Source organism: Scleropages formosus, chromosome 6 (genome assembly GCF_900964775.1).
Source record: "Scleropages formosus chromosome 6, fSclFor1.1, whole genome shotgun sequence".
Lineage (NCBI taxonomy): Eukaryota > Metazoa > Chordata > Actinopteri > Osteoglossiformes > Osteoglossidae > Scleropages > Scleropages formosus.
This window is the reverse complement of record NC_041811.1, coordinates 2,877,202-2,897,101: the sequence shown is the minus strand read 5'-3', so window position 1 is coordinate 2,897,101 and position 19,900 is coordinate 2,877,202. Positions and strand designations below refer to the sequence as shown.

Genomic DNA, 19,900 nt, shown 5'->3' with positions numbered 1-19,900 from the left:
ATGGTCTTATCCCTTGAAGCCAAGGACAAAAACTAATCATGTGTTTTCAATGCATATCTACATTGGTCTGGTTCTGGGAACAAAAAAAAAAAATACAGCTTATTACTGCAATAAATTACATTGAAGTATGTATTGTCTAATAAGTGACAGTACATGCTTCATAACTGAATATTTCATTATATTCTGTAGATTTCCAGTTCGGCAGAGGAGGCAACAAAAGGAGCGGGCATTGCCCTTCTCATTGCTGCAGAGGACAACAGAAGCAAGCAAGAGTTGCTAGAAAAAGATTGTCGATGTTGAACCAGAGGAGGACATCAACCTGCACAAGCTACAAGATGTTGCTAATGCCTTTGTAAAACTGATGGGTCTTCTTTACTGCCTTAACGTAGTAGACATTCGAGGTAATACAAAAAGATTTCATGGGCACTGGTACTAGCAATTGTTCAGCCAAAGTTCATGGACTGCAAAACAACATGCATTAAGTCAAAGTGCAGTGGCAAGTTGACCAAGCTTATGGTAGCTATGAGCATTTAGTTTGGTCTGCTTGAATTATACAAATGTACATACACTAAGGTTGCATAATTCATCTTCTTTAAGTTCTGTTTCAGCAAGACCCTGATGTCCTTTACCCACGATCTCTACTTTGTCTCATAATTTCTGCTTTTATACCTGCAGTTCTTGTGGTAAAAAAACACAGTAAGGCTGTTTTGCATAGTTCTATTAAATGTAAATCATGTTGGATTTGTCATAATATTCTGAGTTTTACGTACATTAATACCAAAAAGGCCACTGTAAGTTTTGAAATAAAATAAAATAGCATTTTGAATGTTCTTTGATGTTAAATTAATTTCATGTACAACTTTCAGAAAAGAAAAATTCTATGGGCAACTTGTGCTGTTCCATTTCTTGAATAAACTATTCTTGGTAAGTAAACTGGCAGTCTTAGAAAAGACAAGTTAATCTTGCCTTCAAGTTGAATTAAGGCACCTTATTTTTGTACAGCTTGAAATGTCTTGTTGGTATCATTAAAAAGAACTTGATTACACTGAAAGTATAACGTTGATGGGACTACTTTAACTGCATTGTCAACTAGGGGTTGCACAGACTAGACGACTAGTCGATTTGTCGACTTTACGGCTTTGCAATGATGCTTTAAACTTGATGTCAACTAGTCGCTGAGCACGTGACTGACAACAACATAGACACCTCCGAGGAGACAACAGGTGAGGAGCCTGGTGGGTCATTGCAGCAAACCAGCAGCGGTTCCTCAAGTGTGTGAAAATACTTCACTAAAGATGACTGTCACTTGCAAAATATGCAAGTTCAGCCTGAAGTACAACAAAAATACATATATAGCCTATGTATGAGCTGTCTGTTGTCAGCATATGCATTCAGTTTCAGAATAGATTGTAGGTTGTTGAAAAGCATTCCCTTCTCCTGTGTTTTTATTCATTACATTATCACCGATTAGTCGACGTTGACTTTCATCACATAACCGTTTACTTTAAAAAATCTGAAGTCGTGCAACCCCTCTCAACCCAACTTATTAGTCTAAGTTTAATGAACTCAGATACTCATGCGCTAACAACTGAAGTTTCTTAGCTTGCTTAACTCAAGATTTTAAGGGAAACAGGTTACAAATTATTTTATATTGAACCAGCTTTTCCTTTTTACAGTGTACATGTTAAGAAAACCAGCATCAAGCATCAGACAGGCCCTAACGTAGAATCCCCAAGGTAAGAGGAAAAAGAGGTCGTCTAAGAAACACTTGGCGACAGGACCTCCAGGTAGTCATGAAGAAGATGGGTCTTACCCAGAGCCAGCTAGAATCAAAGGCAAGGGATAAAGGACTCTGGAGGCCTCTTGTTGACAACCCATAACCCAGCATAGGTGATGGGGTCTAACTTATCCAGGGACACCAATGATCCACATTCAGATGTAGACTGAGCTCTCTCTGAGGTTGAATAGAAACTCTGTAGACCAGGGGTGTCCAAACTACGGCCCGCGGGCCAACTGCGGCCTGTAGTCCATTTTTAACTGGCCCGCAGCAAATTCTAAAAATGTAATGGAATATGGCCCGCACATGAAACTTGCCCTTAACTGCATTGTACTTCTTAGTTTTAACACTAGGTGGAACTACTGTCTTGAACAAGGCAGCTTCTCCACAAAACAAGATTAATCAAAGAAAAAAAAATCTGCCACAGGTGACCAAAAATGGCAGAATAAAAGAAACGCAAGATAGCAAGTGAATGTAGAAAATTTCAGACCCGGTCAGAAAATGAATATTTCTTCATAGAAGTTGAGGGGAAGTGTGTTTGTTTGATTTGCAATGAAACTGTTGTAGTGATGAAAGAGAATAATGTACGACGACACTATGAAACCAAACATCAGACCTACACGTCCTACACTGGTGCCCAACAAGAACAGAAAGTTAAGCAAATAGCAGCTAGCCTGCTAGCTCAGCAACAGTATTTTTTCCCGTGCTAACAAAACACAAGAAAATGCCACACTAGCCAGCTACGAGGTAGCTCAACTCATCGCCCGACACGGAAAACCTTTCTCAGATGGTGACTTCATAAAACAGTGCCTCACTAAAGTCGCAGCAATAATGTGCCCGGAAGAAAAAAATGCAGGAATTCAACGTTAGCATGTCCAGAAACACAGTTGTGCGGCGAAACGAAGACTTGTCAGTCAACTTATAGTTTTTCCTCGATCGATTTGACACATTACTCCAAACTCTGGTCACTGCTCTCAAAACAATTAACACAGCCATCTGAATACTTCATTCATTGTCCTAAATAGATGGTAAGTTCTTGTCGATCTCATACTACTTTCAAATGACATGCATACTTTTCCCCAAAACACTGTGCACAAAATTCTGCAATGTTTGCACAACACTTCACACAGCCAACCAGAACTGTAATATATGAGGGGAAAAAGCAATTGCATGTCTTTCATTTAACACAAATTACAAACATTTATGTACCATTTTGCTAAACATAACAAGCAAAACTATCATTTGTTCAATGCTCAGTTACACATGGTATGTTCTCAATGAGCCCCAAATTGATATCTGCTGATTAAGTAATACACACAACACAGGAAGTGCAAATTTCCAAATTGATTACAGTTATCACAATTCCTACAGCTATAAAAGGGGAAAAGAAAAAAGACAAAGAATAAGAACAAGAATGAGAAGGGGGAAAGGAAGACATGTATGAGTGAGAGGTGGTGGAGAGGGTAAAGGAAGATGAAGAGTGAAAGAGGTAGAGGGAAATGAGGGGAGAGGAGGTGAGGATGTAGGAAGAGGAGAAGGGAGAGGAATAGAGAGAGGAGAGATGGGTAGTGTGGAGGGCAATGGTGTAGTGGAAAGAGCAAGAGAAGAAGATGTAACAAGACATGAGCAAAGATGAAGGGGGCAGCAGGGTGGAAGAGGAAGGAGGAGAGGCAGAAGGATTGGGTACAGACGGGTTTCAAATGAAATGAGGGCCACCCTAATTGATGATGTCATAAATCATGGTCTCTCCTTCAGAGAAGCTAGGCAGAGAGTTCAGCCCAACATAAACAGATCCACAGTGACTTCAATTATCTGCACATTTCAGAGTGAAAACTGGTAAGTAACCATACCATTGTACTGTTATGGTTAGACTCTAGTTCTCTACTATAAATGTTCGTACTCATCCAAACATTTGTCAGAATGGAAGTTTGACAACACTCAGATGGACAAACAAGACTCTTTTCAGTTGAACAAGAGCATGCCATTGTTGACATGGTGGTCCAGAACACCATCCGCCTCAAAGCAAAGAGTAATACAGAACAACCAAGTATTCCAGAATATTCAGCAATGCAGTCTTGCTGCAATTGATCGTGTTGTAAGGAGAAATGCCATCCAGCTGAAGCAGGTATACGAAGTACCCTTTGAGAGGAACTTTATCAGAGTGAAGCAGTTAAAATTCCAGTTTGTTCAAGTACGTGTAAGCCACACAATTACTGCACTTTTACCGTAAATACACAGATATTGTCTATATACTATTCCACTGTAAGTGGAAAAATTCAGGCATCTCTGGGCATAGGGCTGTGTCAAAGAGGGAACCCAGACTGTTCTGCAAGTTACAGTATAAACTTTGCAATCAATGGCATTACTTTAAAAAACACTAACTTATTGTACCTTGTGTTCTTACTCTAGAGGAGTTTGGAGTTGGATAGCAGTGATACTCATTTTGAGTACCAGTATATTGATAAAGCTGGCTTCAATCTTAACAAAAAAAGAAGAGGGAGGAATGCGATTGGCCATCGTGCCACAGTCAATGTCCTTGGATAGCGGGGAGGCAACATCACCGTGTCTGCCGCAATTTCAACTACTGGTGTTGTGGCACACAATGCTGTCTTGGGGCCATACAAGACCGAAAGGATACAAATTTTTTTTTAACTCCCTCAATGAAATCCTCTTCCCACAGGTTGACCAGAAGCAAATGGATCGAGATTTTGTGGTTGTTTGGGACAATGTGCCGTTCCACCATTCGGGGCTGGTGCGGGAGTGGTTTGAGCATCACCCACATTTCAGGATGGTGTTCCTTCCACCATATTCTCCTTTCCTGAATTCAATTGAGGAGTTCTTCTCTTGTTGGAGATGGAAAGTGTATGATCGCAACCCTTGCAGTCTTCAAGCAATGGAAGAGGCCTGTGGAGATGTTGAGGCAGTAGCTTCTGTTATATAACAGAACTCCTCAGTAGAGAACTTCACGATAAACGTGTATTTGCATTCATGTATTTGTGTGTACATCAGACTACGTTATGCAATCAATAGACCACATAATTGTAAGTTTGATGTTAGTATTTATTTTTAGTAAATGCATTGGTAGAAGAAAAGGCAGTACTTTATGCAGTGGAATTGAACTGTTTGGTCAAGGTAAGTGTGTTTAGTTGGCTGTTAGCTGTTTTGAAAGCAATTACATTAATTTGGAAAAATGTGTCAAAACAATTGAGAAAAACTGTAAAACAACTGTCAGATAAAGCTTGTGCTTTTGATTTTTACTCAATTGCATGTGATGAGAAATCGACCAGTTTTTGAAAGAGAAGGACCGGCCTCTTCATGAGCTGAGTGACCCTCTATGGTTGGCAGACCTGGCATTTTTAAGTTGATCTTACTGAGCATCTTAACACACTGAACAAGAGCCTACAAGGCAAAGACCAGCTTGTACCACAACTTTATGCGCACATGAAAGCATTCTGTGTGAAGCTCCGTCTCTTTGAGAAACTAGGCAACTTCAATGTTGCGCACTTCCCCACGCTGTCCGAAATCAAATTTGCTTTTTCAAAGGCTAAACTTTCTGCTAAAAAGGGGAAATATGTGTCTGAGTGCATCTCATGGCAGAATTCACTCAGCGCTTCCAAGATTTTTCTATCATTGAGAAAGAAATCGAGCTGTTCGACTCCCTTCCTGATGGATGCAGAAAAAGTGGAAGAGAGTCTGTAATTAGAACTTATCGAAATGCAGTGTGATAATTCTCTGAATTATCAAGATCAGCTTCTCTCCCTACCCGACTTCTACCGGAGCTTGGAAAAGGCCAAGTTTCCTCTGAGACGCCATGCAAAAAGAATGATGAGTCTGTTTGGCTCAACATACATATGTGAGCAACATTTTCTCTGTTAACTCTGAACAAAAGCAGACTGAGAACCAAAATGACTGACAGCCATCTCTGTGATATCCTTCGCATCTCAACCACCAAACTTAGTCTTGACCTGCCAGCCATCCTTCAGTCCAAAGCACAGCATCACTGCTCTCACTGAGTGCATTGCTGCTCCCATTATAGGCGAGTTAAAATATATTGCACAGTATTCATGTGTTAATAAGCCCAGTTACTTGATAAATTCAGTCAGTTAAAGTTAACATTTTCTAAAAAAAAAAAACATTAGTTGATGTGTTAGCAAGCCCAATAACTTATAGGCATAACAAGCTTGAAATATACCCATCCCCCTTTCCCCTTATTTTTCCCCCTCTATACAGGGCTGTGAAGGGGGATCACCATCCTGAGTAAGAAGCAATCTGAGGCTGCTGTTTTGAGAATGAGCTGCCAACACTTCTTGTAACTAAATAAATGAAAACTCATTAATGGAAAGCTGTGATGTAGGCTGTTTTTTTTCTCTAAGCATAAGCATTCAATTAACAAGCATATTTTACCTACATTTGATTGATTTTGCTAACATTAATACACTAGAGGTGAGGCGATATACCTCACCTCAAGTGAGTGGCCCAGCCCTTCATGTTTTTTTTTCTGTATGTGGCCCTCAGTGGAAAAAAAAAAGTTTGGACACCCCTACTGTAGACACTTCCGCAGAATTTTGTTTAGAGGAAAATGAAGACATCCAGTACCCATCCTGCTAACTCCCAAAATGCTGGATGCACTGAAGTTGCTTGTAAAGAAATGAGACTTATGACATTCTGAAAGACAGCATTTATCTTTTTACTTGATCTGCAGCATTGTCACATTACAGAGGCTCTGACTGGATTCAGAGTTTTGCTATGCTCTGTGGTGCACGGAATCCTGATACTCTGACTTCTACAAAACTGAAAAAGCATGCTGTAAGTCTTTCTACAGTTGTAAACCTGAGAGACACAGATACTGACTAGTTAGCAAACTTCCTTGTCCATGACATTAGAATCCATCATGAATACTATTGCCAACCTTAAAAAACCCTGCAACTCTGGGCTTTATGCCTTAAACATAAAACATTTCTACACAAGACCTAGAATTTAAGATTAACAGAATTATTTACATGTAAATTAGCAGTGGAGTTAAATGTGCAAGTGCAATAATGTATACGTGTGTAAAAATGTAAAAGTTGGCCATAGATGGTGTGTAGTCAGTAATAAGACAGTATTGCAGCTAGTTAATACATGAGCTTCTGCAAGTTTTTAAAGGGTAAGCAATTCACTTTAACAAGCAGCTTGTTGTAGCTTTGATAAATAATCTAAGTTATAACTGGTGTGCGAATTCCACAAGGAAACCAGCAAAAGCACCACCACTAGATACTGAAGCCCCAGCCAGCAAAACAATCATCTTCCAGTATGTTCTACCAAAGGTTTTGTCTCTTTATATCTTTGTCAATATATCAAATTAACAGCAAAAACTAGTTTAAGATATGCATCCTTGAGGTCAGGATTGAGTATATGTAACTGTTCTGCCCGCAGATTTGTTTAGTTCATGTGATTAATTGCTTTGTTGAGCGGAACCTTTATTTCCGTAAGTTATACGCAATCTGTGCACATGCGCTATTTCCGTGATGCGCTACTGTTGCGATAGGCATAGTGGAAGCGTCTTGAGTTCTGTGTGCTTTCCTACGCCCGTGGAAGCAATAACTGTAAGTTGTGAAGTTCTTGCAGACATTGGCTAAAATGTTTACGTGCTTTTAAGTTTGACCTTTGTAATGTAAACTCTGTTTATTCAGCCGTAATTCCACGTTACTGTTCTTGTAAAACGCGTGTGTGAGTTCGCGCTGTGTCATGCTAAGTGTGCTATCGGCAAACGATTTAACTAGTTATTATAACGATTGTTGTAATTAGACTAAGTTTCCTTTACTGTTTCTGTTTATTATAGTTTCACTCGCATTTTCACATTTGGAGACAATAAAGGAGCAAGACGCTCATAATCCTGGCTCGTGAGAATCGAGTTTGGCTTGCTGTTAAACTGCGTTAACGTACTGGGTGTGCACAACACGCAGGGAGAACAGTACAGTGAAAAGTTACACCAGCGGTGGGTGCCAGGAAAAAATACAAGAACGCAAGCATGCAGCGTCCATCTTCACCCAACTCTTCAGTCCATGCAGCATCAAGAGCGAGCTCTAAGTACTCATCTTCTTCCAAGTCATCTATCATGGAGGCTGCTGCCAAGGCTAGAGCCTCAGCTGAAGCAGCTCTTACCAAGGTGGCTTATGCTAAAAGGCAGCTAGAAATAAAAAAAGCAGAGAGCTAGGCTAGATCTAGAATTAGAAGCATTGGAGATTGAAAAGGAAGCGGAAGCTGCGCGAGTAAACGCTGAAATCTTAGAAGCAGCCGCAGCTATGGGAAATGGTGACATGCAAAGTGTGAGGAGCGCTGTCTCGCCACAAGTGATTCAGCAGCGCACGGAAGAATATGTGCGGTGCCGGTCACAGGTCAGTACTCAGACTCCTGCTTTATCGCATCACGATGAAATCCGGCACGCTGCGAACAATGATACTCAGCAAACAACACCTGTAGCTGCAGAGGAGAAGCCTCCACTCAATCTCTTCAGACCCTCAGCAAATCAGCACGCATGTGCAACTGAACGCATACTTACTTCACGACCATCGGATTACCCACGCAGAGAACATGGTCAGCATCCTTCTCATGCTAACACTTCAACCATGTTAGACTTTGCCAAGTTCCTAGCACGCAGAGAATTAGTGACCACTGGTCTCTCCAAATTCGATGACACGCCAGAGAACTTCAGAGCATGGCAGTCCTCATTCCTCAACGCGACACAGGGCTTGGGGCTCACATATAGTGAAGAGTTGGACCTTCTCGTGAAATGGCTGGGCAAAGAGTCATCTGAGCATGTGAAAAGGATCCGTGCCGTTTATGTTACTGACCCCAGAGCTGCCCTCCATCTGTCCTGGGAAAGACTTCAGGAATGCTATGCTACACCAGAAATAGTGGAAAATGCCCTATTTAAAAGATTGGATAGCTTCCCCCGTCTGTCGGCTAAGGACAACACAAAACTGAGAGAGCTCAGCGATCTTCTCATGGAGCTGCTCGCAGCTAAAAATGATGGCTATCTTCCTGGCCTGGCCTACCTCGATACTCCTCGTGGGATAAAGCCCATAGTGGAAAAGTTGCCTCCAGCCCTGCAAGACAAATGGCTCTTCACCGGCTCACTATACAAGGAACAGCACAGAGTAACTTTTCCTCCTTTTTCATTTTTTGTTGACTTTGTCTATGACCAGGCTAAGGCCAGAAATGACCCAAGTTTCACCTTGTCTGGCAGCGGTCAGTCTTATAACAAAGGTGAGAGAACTCAGTCAAAGCACAGCGGATTCAAGACTGCTATATCTGTGCAAAAGACAGACGTGTCTGCCACAGTTGACGCAGACTCCACAAGCACTACAGAGGCTGAGAGAGGAGACAATGATCTAGCCCGATACTGCCCTGTGCACAAGAAAACTCATCCTTTGGAAAAATGTAGGTTATTCAGAATGAAAACATTGCAGGAACGAAAAAGCATCCTAAAGGAACACAAACGCTGTTTTAAGTGCTGCTCTCCAAGGCACCAGGCCAAGGATTGTCAAGCGACGTTGAAATGCGGCGAGTGTGAGAGCGAGACACTGCTCTGCAATGCACCCTCTCACCTCCCAACCTCCTGCTCCACTGACCACTCTAGAACCAGACGCAGAAGCACGAGGCAGTCCTCCACTTGAGGTGACATCACGATACACCAAGGTCTGTGGAAAGGGCAGCCTCACGCGGTCCTGCTCAAAGGTGTGCCTGGTGCGTGTCTTCCCCCGGGGTCAACCGGAGCACTCCATCAAAATGTATGTCATCATTGACGATCAGAGTAACCGCTCACTGGCCCGCTCTGAATTTTTCACCTGTTCCGGGTTGAGAGCAACCTGTCACCATACCTGATGAAGACATGCGCAGGCACCACGGAGATGACTGGAAGAAAGGCGGTAGGCTTTCAAATTGAAGCAGTGAATGGAGGTGTGTGCATGGACCTTCCACCACTCATTGAGTGCAATGAGATAATGACCAATAGATCTGAGATTCCAACTCCAGAGGTCGCTCTCGCACACGCTCACCTAAGGCACATTGCTCCCCACATTCCCAAGCTAGATCCTGACGCGCAGATGATGATCCTGCTAGGGAGAGACATGATACGTGTGCACAAGGTGCGAGAGCAACTCAATGGACCACATAATGCACCCTTTGCTCAGCGTCTAGACTTAGGCTGGGTAATTGTAGGTGACGTGTGTATTGACAATGCTCATAAACCAACTCTGAGTGTCTTCAGAACCCACATCCTACAGAACGGACGCCCGTCTCTCCTCACTCCTTGTCATAACAGCATCAGGGTAAAGGAAAAACCGTGCTACGGCGGGGAGCGCAGGTATGGTCTCTCTACATCCACGTCAAACCCTATGCAACCTGAAGACAAGCTCGGGCTTATGGTCTTTCAGCGTACAGACAATGACAACAAATGTGCCATGTCCTTCGAGGATGAGATCTTTCTAAAGATTATGGAGAAAGAAGTCCATCAGGATGAAAAGAACAATTGGGTAGCTCCCTTACCGTTCAAGTCACCTCGTCCCCCACTTCCGAACAACAGAGAGCAAGCACTGTCCCGCCTTAGGTCTTTAAGACGCACTCTGAGCAAAAACGCGGAGATGAAGCAACAGTTTTCCTCCTTCATGGAAAAGCTCTTCGAGAACAAACATGCAGAGAAGGCACCGCCCATCCATGAGAAGCAAGAATGTTGGTACCTGCCCATTTTCGGGGTGTACCATCCGCAGAAGCCAGGGCAGATACGAGTCGTGTTTGACTCAAGCGCCCAACAACACGGTGTCTCCCTCAACTCAGTGCTGCTTACAGGCCCCGATCTGAACAATACTCTCCTGGGTGTGCTGTTACGGTTTAGGAAGGATCTCATCGCAGTCACTGCTGATATCCAACAGATGTTTTATGGATTCCTGGTAAAGCACGACCACAGAGACTACCTGAGATTCCTGTGGCATAAAGACAATGACCTATCCAAAGAGATAGAAGAATATCGCATGCGAGTGCATGTCTTTGGCAATAGCCCATCCCCGGCGGTTGCTATCTACGGTCTGCGGCGAGCTGCTCAGAAAGGAGAACCAAAGTATGGAGCTGACACAAGGCACTTTGTTGAAAGACACTTCTATGTGGACGATGGGCTCATATCCCTTCCTACAGAGTCTACAGCTATAGACCTACTGAAGCGTACTTGTGCATCACTTGCAGAGTCTAACCTGAAGCTGCACAAAATCGCATCAAACAGCATCACTGTGATGAAAGCCTTCAAACCAGAAGAACTGGCCTCAGGCATCCAAGACCTGGGTCTAGATGATGAGACTCTGCCGGCCCAAAGGAGCCTAGGCCTATGCTGGGACATCAGCACAGATATGTTCACCTTTAAAGTAGCTGTCACTGACAAGCCTTACACCCGTCGTGGGGTGCTATCAGTCGTCAACAGCATCTTTGACCCTTTGGGTCTGGCAGCACCAGTGACGATCAGAGGCAGATTGCTGTTGCGGGAGCTGTCCAGTGGAGTTCAGGATTGGGATGCTCCTCTGCCAGATGAAAAGATGAGCAAATGGGAAGTGTGGAAATCGTCACTCGAGGAGCTAAGCAGCCTCCACGTGCCTCGCTGCTATATACCCAAGTCACTCTCAAGACCTATGTACACGGAACTGTGTCTTTTTTCCGATGCCTCAAACTGGGCCATAGGGGCAGTAGCTTATCTAAGAGCTGTCACTGAAGATGGCCGTTGTGAAGTTGGATTTGTCCTGGGAAAGGCAAAACTATCACCGCAGCCGGAGCCCACAATCCCACGCCTTGAGCTTTGTGGAGCCGTCCTAGCGGTTGAGATAGCGGAGCTGATCTTAGACGAACTGGACCACAAGCCGGACGCTGTACAATTCTACTGCGACAGCAGGGTGGTCCTCGGATACATCTGTAATGACTCAAAGCGATTCTTTGTCTACGTACACAATCGCGTGAATCGCATACGCCAGACAACGTCCCCTGAGCAGTGGCATTACGTCCCTTCAGAAGAGAACCCAGCCGACTTAGCCACCAGATCTGTGGCTGCATCACAGCTCATGAACACAATGTGGTTCAAGGGACCTGACTTCCTCTATAAGCCTCCAAAGCCAGAGAAGCACGAGCACTTTGAACTGATAGACCCTGAAATGGACGTGGACGTCAGACCGCAAGTAACGGCTCTCGCTACCCACATTGAAGCTAAGCGACTTGGCTCTGAAAGATTCCAGCATTTTTCCACATGGAACTCCTTGTTGAGAGCTGTTTCCCTCTTGATACATCAGGCACGTTCCCACAAGTCAGGCTCCACCGACACATCGCAGCACATGTGTAAAGGATGGCATCAATGTAGCAGGCCTCGCACTCCTGGAGAACTCGAAGCAGCCAGGAGGCTCATACTAGAGTCTGTTCAAAGAGACACATATCCGAACGAATATGCTGCTCTTCAAGCAAACACAGAAGTCCCTAATTCAAGTCCAATCCTGACCCTTGACCCCTACATCAGTGATGGTCTCCTGAGGGTCGGAGGGCGTCTCAGACATGCTTCCCTTGAATCAGAGGTAAAAAACCCAATCATCCTCTCAAAGAATAGCCATGTTACCAAGCTGCTTGTGAAACACCATCACATGGAAGTGAAACACCAGGGGCGTCAGTTCACAGAAGGGGCCATCAGAGCGGCTGGACTGTGGATTGTTGCTGGCAAGAGGCTAGTGAGTTCTATCCTTCATCGCTGTGTAATATGCCGAAAGCTCAGGGGGAAGGTAGAAGTGCAAAAGATGGCTGACCTCCCTCCGGAGCGGCTCAACACATCTCCACCCTTCACGTACATGGGGCTGGACATATTTGGACCATGGTCGGTGGTCACTCGACGCACTCGTGGAGGTGCAGCGCAAAGCAAAAGGTGGGCCATTCTGTTCACATGTATGAGTACCAGGGGAGTACACATCGAAGTTAGAGTCTATGGATGCCACCAGCTGTATCAATGCATTGCGGAGATTCTTTGCAGTTAGAGGCCCCGCAAAGCAGCTTAGGTCAGACAGGGGGACTAACTTCGTCGCTGCCAGCGCGGAACTGGGCATGGGGTGTCTTGATGAGAGGCAGACCAGCATCCTGAAGTATCTCCACAGCAACGGCTGCACATGGAAGTTCAATCCCCCGCACGCCTCCCACATGGGGGGAGTGTGGGAGCGTATGATTGGGGTGACACGCAGAATATTAGACTCTATGCTTTTACAAAACAAACGCACTCACCTGACACATGAGGTTCTGTGTACCCTGATGGCAGAGACCTCAGCAATAATCAACGCAAGGCCGCTGGTCCCCATCTCATCGGATCCCTCCTCACCAGTTCTGCTATCCCCTGCCATGCTCCTAACTCAAAAGCCAGGCCTACATGCTCCACCAGGAATCTTCACTGGAAAAGATCTCCTGAAAGGCCAGTGGAGACAAGTGCAAGCGCTTGCGAATGAATTCTGGGGCCGTTGGAGAAACGAATACCTAAGCACTCTCCATTCAAGACGCAAGTGGCACAGAACGCATCGGAACCTGCAACCTGGGGACATTGTGCTGTTACACCAAAGTCAAGCGCCTAGGAATGAGTGGCCAATGGCTCTGGTCACATCAACCTCTCCAAGCAGCGATGGAAAGGTCCGCACAGTTGAAGTACGGACGTCATCTCAGGGCACCTCGAAGACTTACCTGCGGCCCATCTCCGACGTCGCCCTTCTGCTGGAAAATGACTGGGAAGAACAGGATTGAAAAGGACAAAGAGAAAACAGCTTAAATTTAGTGGCATTAGTCATGCCAGACGGGGAGTGTTCTGCCCGCAGATTTGTTTAGTTCATGTGATTAATTGCTTTGTTGAGCGGAACCTTTATTTCCGTAAGTTATACGCAATCTGTGCACATGCGCTATTTCCGTGATGCGCTACTGTTGCGATAGGCATAGTGGAAGCGTCTTGAGTTCTGTGTGCTTTCCTACGCCCGTGGAAGCAATAACTGTAAGTTGTGAAGTTCTTGCAGACATTGGCTAAAATGTTTACGTGCTTTTAAGTTTGACCTTTGTAATGTAAACTCTGTTTATTCAGCCGTAATTCCACGTTACTGTTCTTGTAAAACGCGTGTGTGAGTTCGCGCTGTGTCATGCTAAGTGTGCTATCGGCAAACGATTTAACTAGTTATTATAACGATTGTTGTAATTAGACTAAGTTTCCTTTACTGTTTCTGTTTATTATAGTTTCACTCGCATTTTCACATTTGGAGACAATAAAGGAGCAAGACGCTCATAATCCTGGCTCGTGAGAATCGAGTTTGGCTTGCTGTTAAACTGCGTTAACGTACTGGGTGTGCACAACACGCAGGGAGAACAGTACAGTAACAAATGGCAATCCCATGAGGGTGACACAGTAGTTAGCAGTGTCACCCCTCAGTGTCAGCATTCAAAGAATTCACATCTGGATGGACTTTCCATGTTCTCTCTCTCTATTCTAATGGGTTTATTATTCTCACCTTTAGGTAAATCAACTCAGAAAAAAGAAAGCTTGAGAAATGAATGAGACCCATGCTGTGGAAAGACACCTGAAGAACTTCATCATTTCATGTCATGTACCAGGAAAGACAGAATGTGAAAACCGTTTAAAAGCTGAGCCTTTAGTGCTTAGGAATAGAGATGGTCGGAGTGTCAAGTTTTATATCTAAAATCCCATTGTGGCTTATAAGACAGATGTCTACACAGCTGCTACTCTTGCATTGTATGTGAATGTTTGATTACTTTATTCATTAAAAAAAAAAAAAAAAAAAAAAAATAGAAAGGTTATCAGGATTCATCTATCCTGCGTTTTATGCACCTACTCAAGCAGTGAACATCAGTGCATCAAGTGGAAAGTAAACTAGGTTTACTTAAGAATCACATTTTGCAGCTGTCTCTCTTTCTCTTAATGTAATGCAATGCAAAAATTGTATTTTCGCTGAGATGTATGCTGCTTTGGAGAAACACGTCTGCAAAATGAATAATTGTAAAAGTAAAATTTTTTTTCCCAAATTTGTATTGTAGCTCACAAGGATGTGCAAAACACACACACACACACACACACACACACACACACACACACACACACACTTTCTGAACCGCTTGTTCCATACGGGGTCGCGGGGAACTGGAGCCTACCCAGCATTTGAATATTTAAGAATAAATGTCTGACTTCTGTCTTCTCAATGTGAAAAATAAGTATGTGTAGTTTTTAAATTAACCTCATTTACTTCAGCTCAGCACTCAGTACAGGTATTACTAATCAGAAATAGATTAATCCATGTTTTAGAAAGCCACTTTCAGGGCACAATTAACTATTCTTGAATAAGGCCTAATCCTGGCTTAATTTAAACCGTTTGGGAAACCGCCCCTTAAAACACACATACAGTATTTGGGTAAAACACTCTTTCACACACTTCATGTGTATCTTACTTGCGGAGACACTTCTAGATGAAAACATGCATTTGCCAGTCATTTTGTTCAAACACACTCTTTTGACTAAAAACTGCTTTGTGGGGACATTGTATGGGCATCAATACCAAACGAGAAAAAAGATAATCGCTTATGAAACTTTAAGAAGGGCTTTTCTACTTCACATTTCTCATAATACCTGCTGGGAGGTGAATAAGCAATGGCTGGTTCTTTCGGACTGTTACATAGTTCTTAAAGCAAGCAAAAGATTATCAGGTTCTTATGATGCCCAAATATACAACATCAAGAGACGTACCTGCTCGTTGGCTGAAAAACATGTAGCACTCTGGTCTCCTACAAGAGGATCTAACCGTAATGGTGGCTGCTTTTCTTGGATATTATTGGCACTCAGGATGTCCTTGTCTGTGAAAACAGAATACATCTGACTAACCATGAAATTATTATAAGACATTTTAAATCAAATTACTGTATGTAATATAACACCATTTTAAAAAAAAAAAAAATAAAGAAAATATTTGGAACTATAAACACACATACTGGGCAAAACACTCTTGACAGGACTCCACATTTTTCCTGGTTTTCTTACTGACAAGTGCTTTCGTAATTTACCATTTTCAAAATACAATTTTCAGTAGCATACAGATGGTGGCTGTGCTTTTCAAAATTTTACTGGTCTTAAATGTAAGCCAAAATTTACTGTTAAGATTGCAACTGTGCACAGACTATTCTGTTATTAAAAATCATAACAGGCAAATAAACATTACCTTCAAAATGCGTAACAATACAAGACGTACAAATACACGTCTTCAAAATAGTCCTAAAACTACCTGATGCCCAACTCAGAATATTTAGGTGTTCGCGTTTCACCGAGTATTTATGCCTGTTTGTACTCAACTGTGTCCAATGTTAATATTGCAAGAATATGAATTAGTTGAAGATCATAGAGAGTATTGGTCGTCTTCGTTGCTCGCGTTGATAGTTGAGGTGTTCGGTTGTTCGTCGAGGTTGGCATTTAGGTTGCAACCGGTTCATCACCAGTCGAGGGAACATCATCAGTGTTCAAGTTGTATGATTTGTGTTGGACGCTTCCTCCTTTATATGTAGTTTGATGGGTGGGATTGCCTGAAGCTTGGACATGAATGGTTGGTTACACGTGACCTTGCGCGTGAGCGGTTCTTCTGATTTCCGACTGGTCGGTTGCCGGTTTCAAACCAGAACCAGTTCGATACTGGTTAGGCCCTCATTGGTCCTTGCATCGTATTGGCTCATAGATGGGGTCCAGATCAATATGTTTGTTTATGGAATTCACTGAAGAGCACCAGGCTTCAAGGAACTCCCTCGAATGTTTTGTATCTGCCTGGGATAAGATTTTTGCATTGTCCATATTGAATGTATGTCCTTCTTGATTCTGGTGTATGGATATCATGGACAATAGGTCATGCCTCCTGATGGCCAGCTTGTGTTCATGGAGCTGAGCTGATCATTTTCTTCTGTTTTGGCCAACGTAGTATTTGTTGCAGTTGATTTTGTAGATCACCTTCATTCTATCTTCGTTCTTGAGTTGTTCCTTTGGTTTTGAAATGATGCTTCGCAGAGTGGCTGTTGGCTTGTGTGATACTGTAATTCCATGTGGTCAGAGTAATCTGGCTGTCAATAATATGAATTAGTTTTTAAAAACATTTCAATACAAAGCTGAACCAGAGAACTTCTGTAAAAAGTGATGTTTAAAAACACACACAGTTACATTTCTTTATTTAGCAGATGTTTTTCTCCAAAGCGACTTAGAATAGATACTATGTAGTGTTACCAGCCCACAGACCTTATTCACCAAGGTGACTTACACTGTTAGATACACTACTTGCAATAGGTCAGCCATCCATACAGTGACCACACACACACACAGAGTATTTATATAAAAAAAATAAGTAAAGTCACACCAATTACTTGACTATCAAATACTGAAACTATGACTGACCCAAATGTTTAGGACATAGTGATAGCTCACATGTAGCAAGTCAAGTCATATGTCTTGAGCATTTCCTTGTTTGCTATGTGACTCAAACAAGTTACTACCTTCATTGGCCTCAGCCAAAAAAAAAAAAGATAGAGGACTGGACAAAGATGAATATACTCATAACTCCTACACAATTGAATTAACCATGCACCTGACATGAGAATACAAGAATTATAAAACTACAAAAAGTTATTTGAAAACATCAGAAACTGACACCGTTTTTCGTGGTGTATTGAACGCATGAAAAGTTGCAATCACACTTACCTTTTTTGTAAGATAATGTAGATCACTTCTAGCTTTATCTGTTCTTTGCAACTACGAGTATGGCATCTTTGAGAAGGCAGATCCTATGCAACATTTTACTTCTATGAAAAAATGAACATACATCATTTCAAACAATTTATAAATTACAGCAGATTATGAAATAAATCTGCATCATCAAAAAATAATAATGGGAGTATGATGATGACGACTGAGTTATTACTTCAACTTCTCTCAGTAGCTAGTCGAAAATTAAAACGTTATGAGGGCCAGTTGTAGATCATTAATGCAATTACAAAACGCCTGATGTATTACGATCTCTGGCACAGAGAAAACTAGTTCTTTTAAATTGAAATTGCAATTAGGCAATAGGCTCAAATTATTCATCGACCGAGTCCGTAGGTATTCATCATCATGAACGTTGAGTTTGCTACTGAGCTCCGCTAGTATAACGAGTATCAAAAAAACAACAACAACAAAGGTATTATAAAAAAAAATATCAGTAAAGAATTATCTTACCTTCACTTACTTTAATGAACTTCTTTGCAATTTCGACGCTAATGGAAATCGCTGCGCTCCTTCAACTTCATTAGACGATCAGGAGGGAACTGTAGTTTATTCATACTTCCTGTGAAGGTGTTGATGGACCATACGGCTCTACTAAAAGAACTACATCCGCCATTTTAAGATGAAAGCGCTCGATTCACCTGCTAATGAAACTTCTGAAAATGCTATTATTGTTGTTAACTAATTTAATAACGCTTTAATGAGCTCATCCCATTAGAAAAGCTAAACTTAAGAATACTCTTAAGTTTTATCACAAATATTTATTGATAACTAGAAATTGTTATCGAGAATGAGTGAAATGGTTTTCTCAATTCTTAATTTTGTATTTTTATCACATCGTAGCATCCCCCTATAGAACTACTGAAAACTGGCTCGACAAATGGGGTAAAAGACACGTGCTCTTTATTGAAAGCATACATGCTTCCTACAACCATCTTAACAAAGACACTTCAGACAGTACAAGACAGAGAACACCTCAGAATCCCCCTGGGTCACTCCCAGCCCCCCTGCTGCACCCTATGGTTAAGGGGTCCCCCCGGGACTCCCCAGAATCCCACTCTCAAACACTGAACATAATAGGACGACAACCAATCAGAAACCACCCACAACTATGTACACACACATAAACACTAATGCCAACTATTTATACATTTACTCCCCTCAGCGCTGTTACATTGCCCCCCCCCTTTAGCAGTCGGCCGTCCCGGCGACTGTCGACCCCGAAAGCACAAAGTCCCTGAGGCGCAGAGGCAACCGGCGCACCCTCCTGGGTCTGTGTGGGGTCGGTGAGCCCGCTGGACATGGTGGACTCTCTCCGGGAGGCCCCGGTGCAGGTTCCTTGGGATGGTAGGGGGTGAGTCTGTCACGGTATAGAACCACCGGCCGACGCCCTGGCCCCATCCGCACCCTGTAGACGACATCCGACAGCCGACCCAAAATCACGCAGGGACCCACCCAGATGTCTGTGAGCTTAGGGCAGAGCGCGCGTTTCCTCCGGGGATTGTATACCCACACCCGGTCTCCTGGGGCCAGTGGGCACCCGCAACACTGCGTATCGTATGCGCGCTTCTGCCGGCCTCCGTCAGATGGCGCCTGGCAAAAGCGTGCGCGGACTCCAAACGCCACCGCAGTTGCCGAAGGTACTCTGGACCCACTTCACCCCCCACCTCGGGCTCCGGCGGGCTGCCGAAAGCCAAGTCCACCGAAGTCCTCAGCTCGCGTCCGAACATAAGCAGGGCAGGGGTACAGCCGGTGGACTCCTGGACAGCAGAGCGGCATGCCCACAGGACCAGGGGCAGGTGTCTGTCCCAGTCGCGCTGATGTTGGGAGGTAAGCACAGAGAGCTGCGTGGTGAGTGTCCGGTTGAAACGCTCCACCAGCCCGTCGCTCTGTGGATGAAGGGGCGTGGTGCGCGTCTTCCGCACCCCCAGCCGGTCGCACACCTCTTTCATGACTTGTGACTCAAAGTTCCTGCCCTGGTCACTGTGCAGGTTCTCTGGCGCCCCAAAACGGCAGAACATCTCCTCCACCAACCGCTCCGCTGTGGTCGCGGCACTCTGGTCCGGTACCGCGTACGCCTCGGGCCACTTGGTGAAGTAGTCCATGGCCACGAGCACGTAGCGGTTTCCCCGATCAGTGCGGGGAAAGGGTCCCAGCACATCCACGCGCTCCATTGGGGCGCCCGACTGAAGTCGTTGCAGTGGGGCATGCGACCGGTCACTGGGGCCCTTACGCGCCATGCAGGCATCGCAGCGGTGCACGAACAGCTCCACGTCTTGGCGACACCCCGCCCAGTGAAACCA

At 43.8% G+C, this 19,900-nt stretch overlaps 1 long non-coding RNA gene across 1 annotated transcript; it reads right to left on the bottom strand.

Annotated features, from left to right (window-relative positions):
- Positions 1-15,565: 15,565 nt before the first annotated feature.
- LOC108923615 (uncharacterized) lies at positions 15,566-17,592 on the bottom strand. Its single transcript, XR_001965237.1, has 3 exons — positions 17,535-17,592; positions 16,152-16,903; positions 15,566-15,658 (listed from the first exon to the last, which is right to left on the bottom strand). It is a non-coding gene; the product is annotated as an uncharacterized LOC108923615 (long non-coding RNA).
- Between the last annotated feature and the right edge of the window lie 2,308 nt (positions 17,593-19,900).